This window comes from Urocitellus parryii, chromosome 11, assembly GCF_045843805.1.
Source record: "Urocitellus parryii isolate mUroPar1 chromosome 11, mUroPar1.hap1, whole genome shotgun sequence".
Lineage (NCBI taxonomy): Eukaryota > Metazoa > Chordata > Mammalia > Rodentia > Sciuridae > Urocitellus > Urocitellus parryii.
The window spans coordinates 59,978,434-59,987,166 of record NC_135541.1 but is presented as its reverse complement, the minus strand read 5'-3'; positions in this window follow the sequence as shown (position 1 = coordinate 59,987,166).

The window sequence follows — 8,733 nt, the reverse complement described above, 5'->3', positions numbered from 1 at the left end:
GGTAGTCTAGAATAAGTGCATGACAAGTAGAGGCAGTGTATTAGAAGCCCTGATTCAGGATAATATAAATGAAGAGATGGAGATGCTGGTGAATTAGAATGAGAAAATTGTGTGAGAGTCATGTTATTGAGGCCAAAGGAAGAGACATCATTCAAGGGACATCACACAAGGTCAAATATTCAGAAAGTTTAAAGATGATAAAGCACCAAAACCAAAAATTGGATCCAATAAAGAGGAGAGAATAGTAAGGAAGTAGAAAAAAATAGAATAAACCAATATTTCAGGGTGATTAGAAGAGAAAGGAACATTGTGGAAACAATATCTGAGGTACACAGATTATCAACATTACATCTATTCATAAGAGATCAGTTATAAATGATCCATAATGCATCTGAATGCAGAATAATGAATATTATATTATTGATTTACAACATAAAATATTTCATTTAAGGAATATGCTATTAAAAATTCCTAAAAGATTTTGGCACTGCTGGAACAGAGAACACATGGACAATTTAAAAACCACATCTGGGTAGTTTTCATTTATTTTCATCCAAAGTTACAGCCAAATTTATCTTAAACATTTTGTTGTATAATTTTATAATGTTTGAATATGTATTGGGTACAGCCAAGGAAAATGTATAATTAACACTTGATTATGGTTTCACTTGAAACTATATTCATAAAAAACAGAAATTAATTTATTTTATCAATACCATGAATGTTAGTGATCTTAAAATGTAATGGTCAAATATTCCATTTTACCTGAGTATCATTAAGATAGAGAGAATATAGAATATTTTGTTGATTTAGATATAGATACAATTGTTTCATCAAAAATAACTTCTTTCTACAGAAAAATCACAAAACTTCAGCGTTTATAAACAATAGGGCAATGCCATAGTGTTTATGCTGTACTTTTTTCTAGGAAGAAAACATTATGGAATCTTCATGTATGTAAAGGGAAAATATAATACTGAACAATATGAAGCAACTTGCCTTCAAAAATACTTCATAAAACTCCTTGTACATTGCTTTCAGTCTCTAACTAGATGTGCCTCTTGGTTCACATCTATTTACATTATTTTAGCTAAATTCAACCTTAGTAGCAGTTTCATTTTCTATAAGACATCTTTTGATACTCAGTGTTTACAGTCCAATGGATCCTGGAGAATGGTGTATAATATCCTAGTAGTTATACTAGGCTGTCAATCCTGTGAGTTTTGCAAGTCTTTGACTACTGGTTTTGTTTAAATATAACCAGAAACCTAGAAAAATGTCTCAAGAGAATCCAGACACTTTTCACATGTTTGTGATTAAAAACAAATTAAAAAGAAAAAAAAAACTCCTTTAACTCAAGTCACTTAATTAAAGCTAAAGGAGAAAGCTAACCACTTAACAGCAGGGGTACCCATGGATACAAATGTTTCATTAATTGGATGAAACAGGAGAAAAACCTTTCCAAAAATATTACTGTGTGTTTCTGAACACGTCTCATGTAGTGTATTTTTAATCAGTGATTAGCCTAGGCTCCGGTGGGCCCTACCACAGTCACAGCTTCAGAAACTTTTAGGTAACACATCAAAATGAGGGAGCATGAGGAAAATGTGATTAGGACATTACTCTTTGTTATAAAGATTGTTCATATAAATAGCATATAGTCTAATACAAAGCAAAGAACTTCCATCCATTCATTTATTTATTCATTCTATGATTATTTCCTATCTACCATGTCTGTGGTCTATACTATATGCTAAGCATGGAGAAACAAACTATAAAATTATACAGGGAGTTCCATCTCCATGAGGTACATGACTTAACATGGGTAAATACAAAAGACTCTTGGAAGACCAACATGACACAGTTAACTTAGGCTTCAGAGGACAAACCACACTATTCTGAGAAAGTTATTTCCATACGTTCATCTAAGAATGATTGGAATTAACTAGTTAAGGAAAGAGGGAAAAGAATGTTATACAGAGAAACAATGGATCTCAGAGGCCAGAGTGCAGGGAGAACCCAGTACTTTAGGAGCTGTGAGCATTGCATGTGGCTCTACACCAGTCAGGGGCAGGGAATGAAAGTAAGAGTGGATCCTGAAGATAGAAGCAGAAGGCAGTTAAGGAGAGGCCCCAAGAGCTATGTTAATGTGAATGGATTATTCTTGAAAAATGAAATAATGTGTATCATTGCAAACAAGCATATGTTTTTGGAAAAAGGATTACATTTAAAAAGATCTCTAAAGAAACTATATTAAAAACACAATAAAGTACACAAAATTTATTGTTTTTCTTTTATCCAAACAAAAAAAGAACTGGTGATACTAATAATATTATCCTTTTATAAATTGACTTAACAACATCATGTATTTGTTTTGTTGTTTTAAAGTTGATATTATCTATCATCCTGCTCTCTAATGTTCAGAATATCAAAAGGATAAAAGGCCCAAATAACACAATTATTTCCATGACTGAAAATCAGGTTTGTTTAAAGAATGATATTATATCAAAGATGTTAAGAGATCTCTGGAGGTAAATAATGCCAGAGATTACTTTTATGTCAAAAGAGCATAATGAACTACAGTACCACTCCTTTCCAAAGGGAAAAGAAAAGATTCTGTAATGGCGATAATGATTGGATTATCTAATTTCCATATATTAAATGATCTAAATATTTTTTGGCAATGCACAGCTTTGCCTATTTAGCAAAGAAATAATCAAGAGGTACAAATACCCCTGCATTATCTTGAAAAAAGGAATAGCAGGAAAATGAAGAGAAACTTTTTGACTCACTCAATAAGATGTTTTAGAAAAAATTCTAATCTGAGCAATAATGGGGAAAAATATAGTAATAGTGGGTAGTACATTAGGTTGATGAAATGAAAGCAGGCAATATACTGATAATCCTAAAGGAAAAGGATGAAATAATAATAAGCTAATGATAACAGGACGAATTATTTAAGGCATAAAAGGTTTAACTTCTGGTGCACTAATCACTAATGGAAGCAATGATAATTCCCCCCGCCCCCCCCATAACAAGATATGCCATAAATATCACCTGATAAGCCTCCAACTACATTTTAACTTTAAGAGCTGGATTTTACCCGAAGATACTCAGCCATATAATGTTATGTATCTTTTAAGATCAACTATTGCACATGTGCCGTGGCAGATATTATAAGATTTGTAGCAAAAGCAGTTCTGCTTTGGAGATAAGAATCCTGCTTTCAAAGACAGCAGACTTGTTCCAATATTCTTCAGTTTATTCTTTTTTAAAAAAACAAAAAAGTTGTAAATATTTTTTCCCTTGTGGACTCCACTGATACAGATTTTGTATGTTTTATAACCATTGCTTATAACATAATCCAAATCTTAGAGATGTATTACAAATGTTTCCACTTTCCAATGCTGTTATTTTGATTAGCTGGAAATTGAGCATAATCTCTGAATGGCCTCTTTCTAGAGATATTCTTATTATTGTGTGAGGCCAGGAGGCATGCTCTTCTGGGTTTTGTCACTTTTTTTCTAATCTTTTTATTCACTGCATCATGATCACGCAAAGACAAGGGAAATAACAGTTCTCTGTTGTGACACAAAGACAAACTACTTTCAGTTTAAATATACTCCTGGCTAGAAAAATGCAATAAACCATGGTATCTATGGAAATACATTAAACATTTCTTGAAGTTAAATTGAGGAATTATACATGGACACAAACAGCATTTGTGTGAGTGATTAGACTTTTTTTTCTTTGGGAGCAATAAAAGTAATTCAAACTTTTCCAGACTAACTTCCTGAAGTTGGGAAACATATTTAATTTCAGAAAATCTATTAAAATTTGGATAGCAGAAGAATCAATAATAAAAGCAAATCAATCTTCATACAAACCTTGACCTGAAAATATATTCTGATAAGCAAAGTACTCGGGCTTTCAAGCTTTTATAGGAAAATATATGGAGTTCAATCTACAAGTTTAAAGAGAAGAAATTAATTGCTGGCATTAATTGTGCATCCCAAACTCTTGTCATGTTCATAATATCATAGTATCTTGTATTTGTTTCTGATAAAGAATTTTCATTATTCAATCATTACATCCATCCACCATTATGTCAACAGTAATTCCCATGATATAATAGCATAAAGAAGTTCAAAGAGCGACTTATCTTCTCTTTACAAGAGTTGTAAAAGATGATGCAAAAACATTAAGGCATCCCAGACCATAGGAAGAAAAAGGGTGATTAGAAAGACAGGTAAACAATTATATAAGGAAATATACATATCTGTTGCAAAGAAAAAGGGGCCTGGTAGGCAAAAGCTAGGTTACCAAAATCAAGATCCTAATATGTAGAAAAAGATGTTTAAAATGAAAGAATGGGGGGAAAAGTCTACCACTAGTTATATTAATGAAAGTTTGAAGACAGGAAATAAGGAATATGGAAAGCCAGAAAGACAGGCATCTTGAACAATTGTATATATTTTCATTTCAGGTGTGAGGGCTGTTAGCTTGTGTCAATTCGGCCAGGATGTAGTACTCAGTAATTCACACCAACTCCACTCCTGATGTTTCTGTGAAGGTGCATTGTAGATTCCTTTTGATAAGATGAGTAGGTATTATCCAATCAGTTGAAGGTCTTAAATACAGAAACTGAGGTTTCCCAAAGCAGAAGTTCTGCATCAAATTTGAAGTATTAAGATCTGCCCACAGGGCTGGAGATTTTGCTCAGTTTTAGATGGCTTGTCTGGCAAGCAGGAGGTCCTTGGTTCAATTCCCCAGGGCTTTTAAACAAACAAACAAATAAATATATAGGAAAGAAAGGAAAAGAAAAAGGAGCTTGTTGGACAGCCTGCCCTACAAATCTCAAATTTGTGAATTCCCTCATGACATAAACCAATTCCTAACATATAAAAATGAATACATATGTAATACATTTATCATATATCATATATTTAATATGGGCATATACACACTCAAAAGTGTACTGAGCAGTACAGAAGGAAATGAATTATCAATGCTCTGCCTCTGCTATTCTAGAAACACATCCCTGATATCAAGTTTCAATGAATATTTGCTCAGGAGTTCATTAAAAAAAGAACTTTTGCTAACATGCAATAACCAGCTATTTCCATATGAAATGTCATAGTTTTCACAGTTGCATTCCTTATTAATTAATTCATCTTATTTTTTTAAATATCTGCAAAATGCTTGTGTAACTACCTGAAAACATTATCTGTTATACATTTTCACAAAATGTTCAACTATGCTCTTGTGCTTTCCAATTTTCTGCCCAGAAACCAGAAATGTGGAGTTTCCTAACCTTTTTCTCTACTCTCACAAGACATTTCCACACAGATGTATGGGAACAGAAATGATTATCATTTCTTTACCCCATCTAAAGGGACTGATCTGATGGTGCCTATAGTTATAGATTGTTTAGAAACTGACATAAAATTATGCCATGTTATATAAATCATTTGTTGGTGGAAATATTTTGTGTAAAATATATATAAGTACAGATTAAGGTGTGAACAGTGCATTAAAATATCACATCCTGAGTTTCATGTGAAATGTAAGTGCTGAAAATGCTAGAAACAAAACAAAACAAATTATTGTGTGCTCACCTTTTAGACTCCCCAGAAAATTACATAGCTTACACTGGACACTGTCAATAAAGAGAAGTTTATTCCAAAAAGAAGAAGAAGAAGAAGAAGGAGGAGGAGGAGGAGGAGGAGGAGGAGGAGGAGGAGGAGGAGGAGGAGGAGGAGGAGAGAGAAGAAGAAGAAGAAGAAGAAGAAGAAGAAGAAGAAGAAGAAGAAGAAGAAGAAGAAGAAGTTGGTATAAATTGCAATAAACACTCACACTTGAAAATAATTACCTAATCGATATTAATTCCTCTGGTATCTATTTAACAGCATTAATCACAGTGAACTCATTTAGTATTAATGTGAATGTCACAAGTAATTCAATTGGATTTCCACTGTAATTCAACATTAATTACCTTAACTGGGCCATTATTTTAAAGTGTTACCCAGTAAACATGAAAATAAAGACAATAAAATAATGCATCAAAGAATTATAATGCAATTGTATACATTATGTCTATATATAATAAACTCTTTGAATCATTTGGAATATTTCATTTCTAAAGGTTGAGTTTGTTAGTACAGCATACTCACTCATACATGCCCACAAATGTATGACTTCTCATTTATCTATATTTGCCAGCCAAACAATTAAATCTTAAGAAAAATTCCAGATGTTGATGTTTCCCATTTAAACATATTATTTTAATTATTAAATTTATATTTAAAGAAACGTGAGTGCGTATTTTCCCCAGTTGTGGTTGAGGCAACTTGAATGTGATGGTTCTCAGGCTACTTTGCTTTTTTTATTTGTCCCCCCCACCCCTTGCCCCAATATCAGGTTGTATCTTTGTTACATGTATGTGGGCATTTAATTTAGTTATCTCCCTTCATTTTTAAATTTATCCTTCTAATATGCTGAAAGCGGAAAAAAGAGGGAGAAATCATGGCAGAGAGAAAAGGAAAGTGGAGGAGGGAGAGAAGGAAGGGAAAAGGAAGGAAGGAAGGTTTGTTACAAGTATGTGTGAAGTAGGAAACAGTAGGCCCTCAGGGCAGAATGAAGGCCTTTCCAAATATAAGCATGAGCTGTTATGAACTAATTATATGTGAGACATTTTAACTCTGAAAATCTTCTTACAATTCCTCTGAAATTTTAGTTTGTGTTTTAGGATTTTTAAGATTTCCATATCCTGATTTCATTTTAAGTTGTTCTGAGACATATCTCAGAGTGCAAATGCTGTATCTAACAATTTATGGTACATTTGTATTTCGTATATAAGCACTCAAAAAGAACATGTTTTATTCAACTTTGTGTATCCCATATCACCAAGTAACAGTGTTTTACACAATGAATATTCACTGGGGGAAACATAGAGAAAGATACAAAGGTTTTCTTTTTACTTAATTGTAGGTGCTAACCAAACATGTTAGCTACCTAGGAAGTCACTCATTCATATGTATTTATATGCCACACACTGTACAATGACATATCCAACATGGCCTCTTTTAATAGTTATTGGAAACAGCACTTACAAAAATGAAATCCTATAGGAAGACTCAATATATAAATCAAACCTGAATCATACACTTGCTTGAAATTGGGGCCGTGGAATCTGGAACCCCCACAGCTAGCCCTTCCTGTAATGATGATGGCAGCTTATAGGAAACCCCCAAGGAACCTTGGGGCTTAAAGAAACAACACGAAAAACAGATGGCAGGAATATCAGATTCAAATCTGAGCAAACACTAAGCTCTATAATTTACTAACTATAGGTTATTGGTTGGTCATGCAACTTAGTTCTTCTGAGCCTCAATTTGTTTGCCTGTAAAAATGAGACTAGATATTTCTACCTGTAATATCATGAGGAGCAGAATAATAGACATAAGTACTATGATTATTTTGCATCGTTATTGTTTGTCATTTATCCATACAATGAATATTTAATGCTGACCTTGTTCTCAGTATAATTCCTGGTATTGGATAAAAAGCAGAAAACAAAACAGACCAAGCCCAGGCTCACAATGATACAAAGGTTTATATTGTTACAAGCAGATAAAAATGAAATCAGAGTAAAGAAAGAGAATTGTTTATTCTGCCTAGTATTTTAATAGGGTGCTCAGGGAAATTTTTCGTTAAAGTGAAGGAGAGAGCCTTGTGGATATGAGGAGGAGAGCGTATTCTTGGTGGAGAGCATGGTGACAAGTCTTGAGTCTGGAATATTTGTGATGTGTTAGAGGGGCATGGAGGAAGCCAGTGTGGTAAGAGCTGAAGTCACAGCACTACCTAGGACCCTGATCACATAAAACTTTCCCTCAAACTTTGTTTCTGACTCTGAGTTAGATGAGAAGACGTTGCATGATACTGAGCATAGATAGGAGCTCATTTGTGATACAAAATGAAAGAATCACTGGGATGACTCTATAGGAAAGAGACTGAAGAGGGAGGCAAAGAGTGAAAGAGAGCCAGGAGGCTCTGCTGATAAGAATCGATGGGAGCTCCTGATGGAACTGGAGAAAAGTGTGACTGGGGTTGAGATCTGTGTGTGTGTGTTCTTACTACACAATGATTGCATTTCACAATGTAGAAGATAACCCCATCTTGAACTAAGACAAGAATCTCTTTCTATTGTCACGTGTATTGATGCAGAATTAAAGCTCTGGGAACATGCTTCCTCTTTCCACCATCCTCCTCTGGGTTTACATTCCCAGAAGCATGCTTCCTCCTGGGTGTGCACTCTCTTCCAGCACCAAAACCATCATGGAATTGCCCAAAATTTTTCCTCTTCATTTGTAAACTGCTCAACTTTCCTTTCCAGGTAAGAGTGAATCTGATGAGAGAGGTGATAATGCTTTGAAAACTGTGGATGGTGTCCAGGGTTGTCAGCTGCAATCAATATATTAGGACATATTTCATCATATTATGTTTTTTGGTTACATAAATATAGCTGTGATTTCTGTGGTCCTTTATTATCTATGACAACCCCCCTTTCTACATTTTGCAATGTGTTGTTTCTTTTTCAGTATATAACTGTAGAGGAAAGAGAGTGTTCGCTGAGCTTTATTTTATATACTTCTTCTACCTCAGGAGAATGTGTTGTGGGGCAGGTTGTAGATGCATCTGCTGAGGGAGACCTCTCCAAGTCCAGAATAGCTA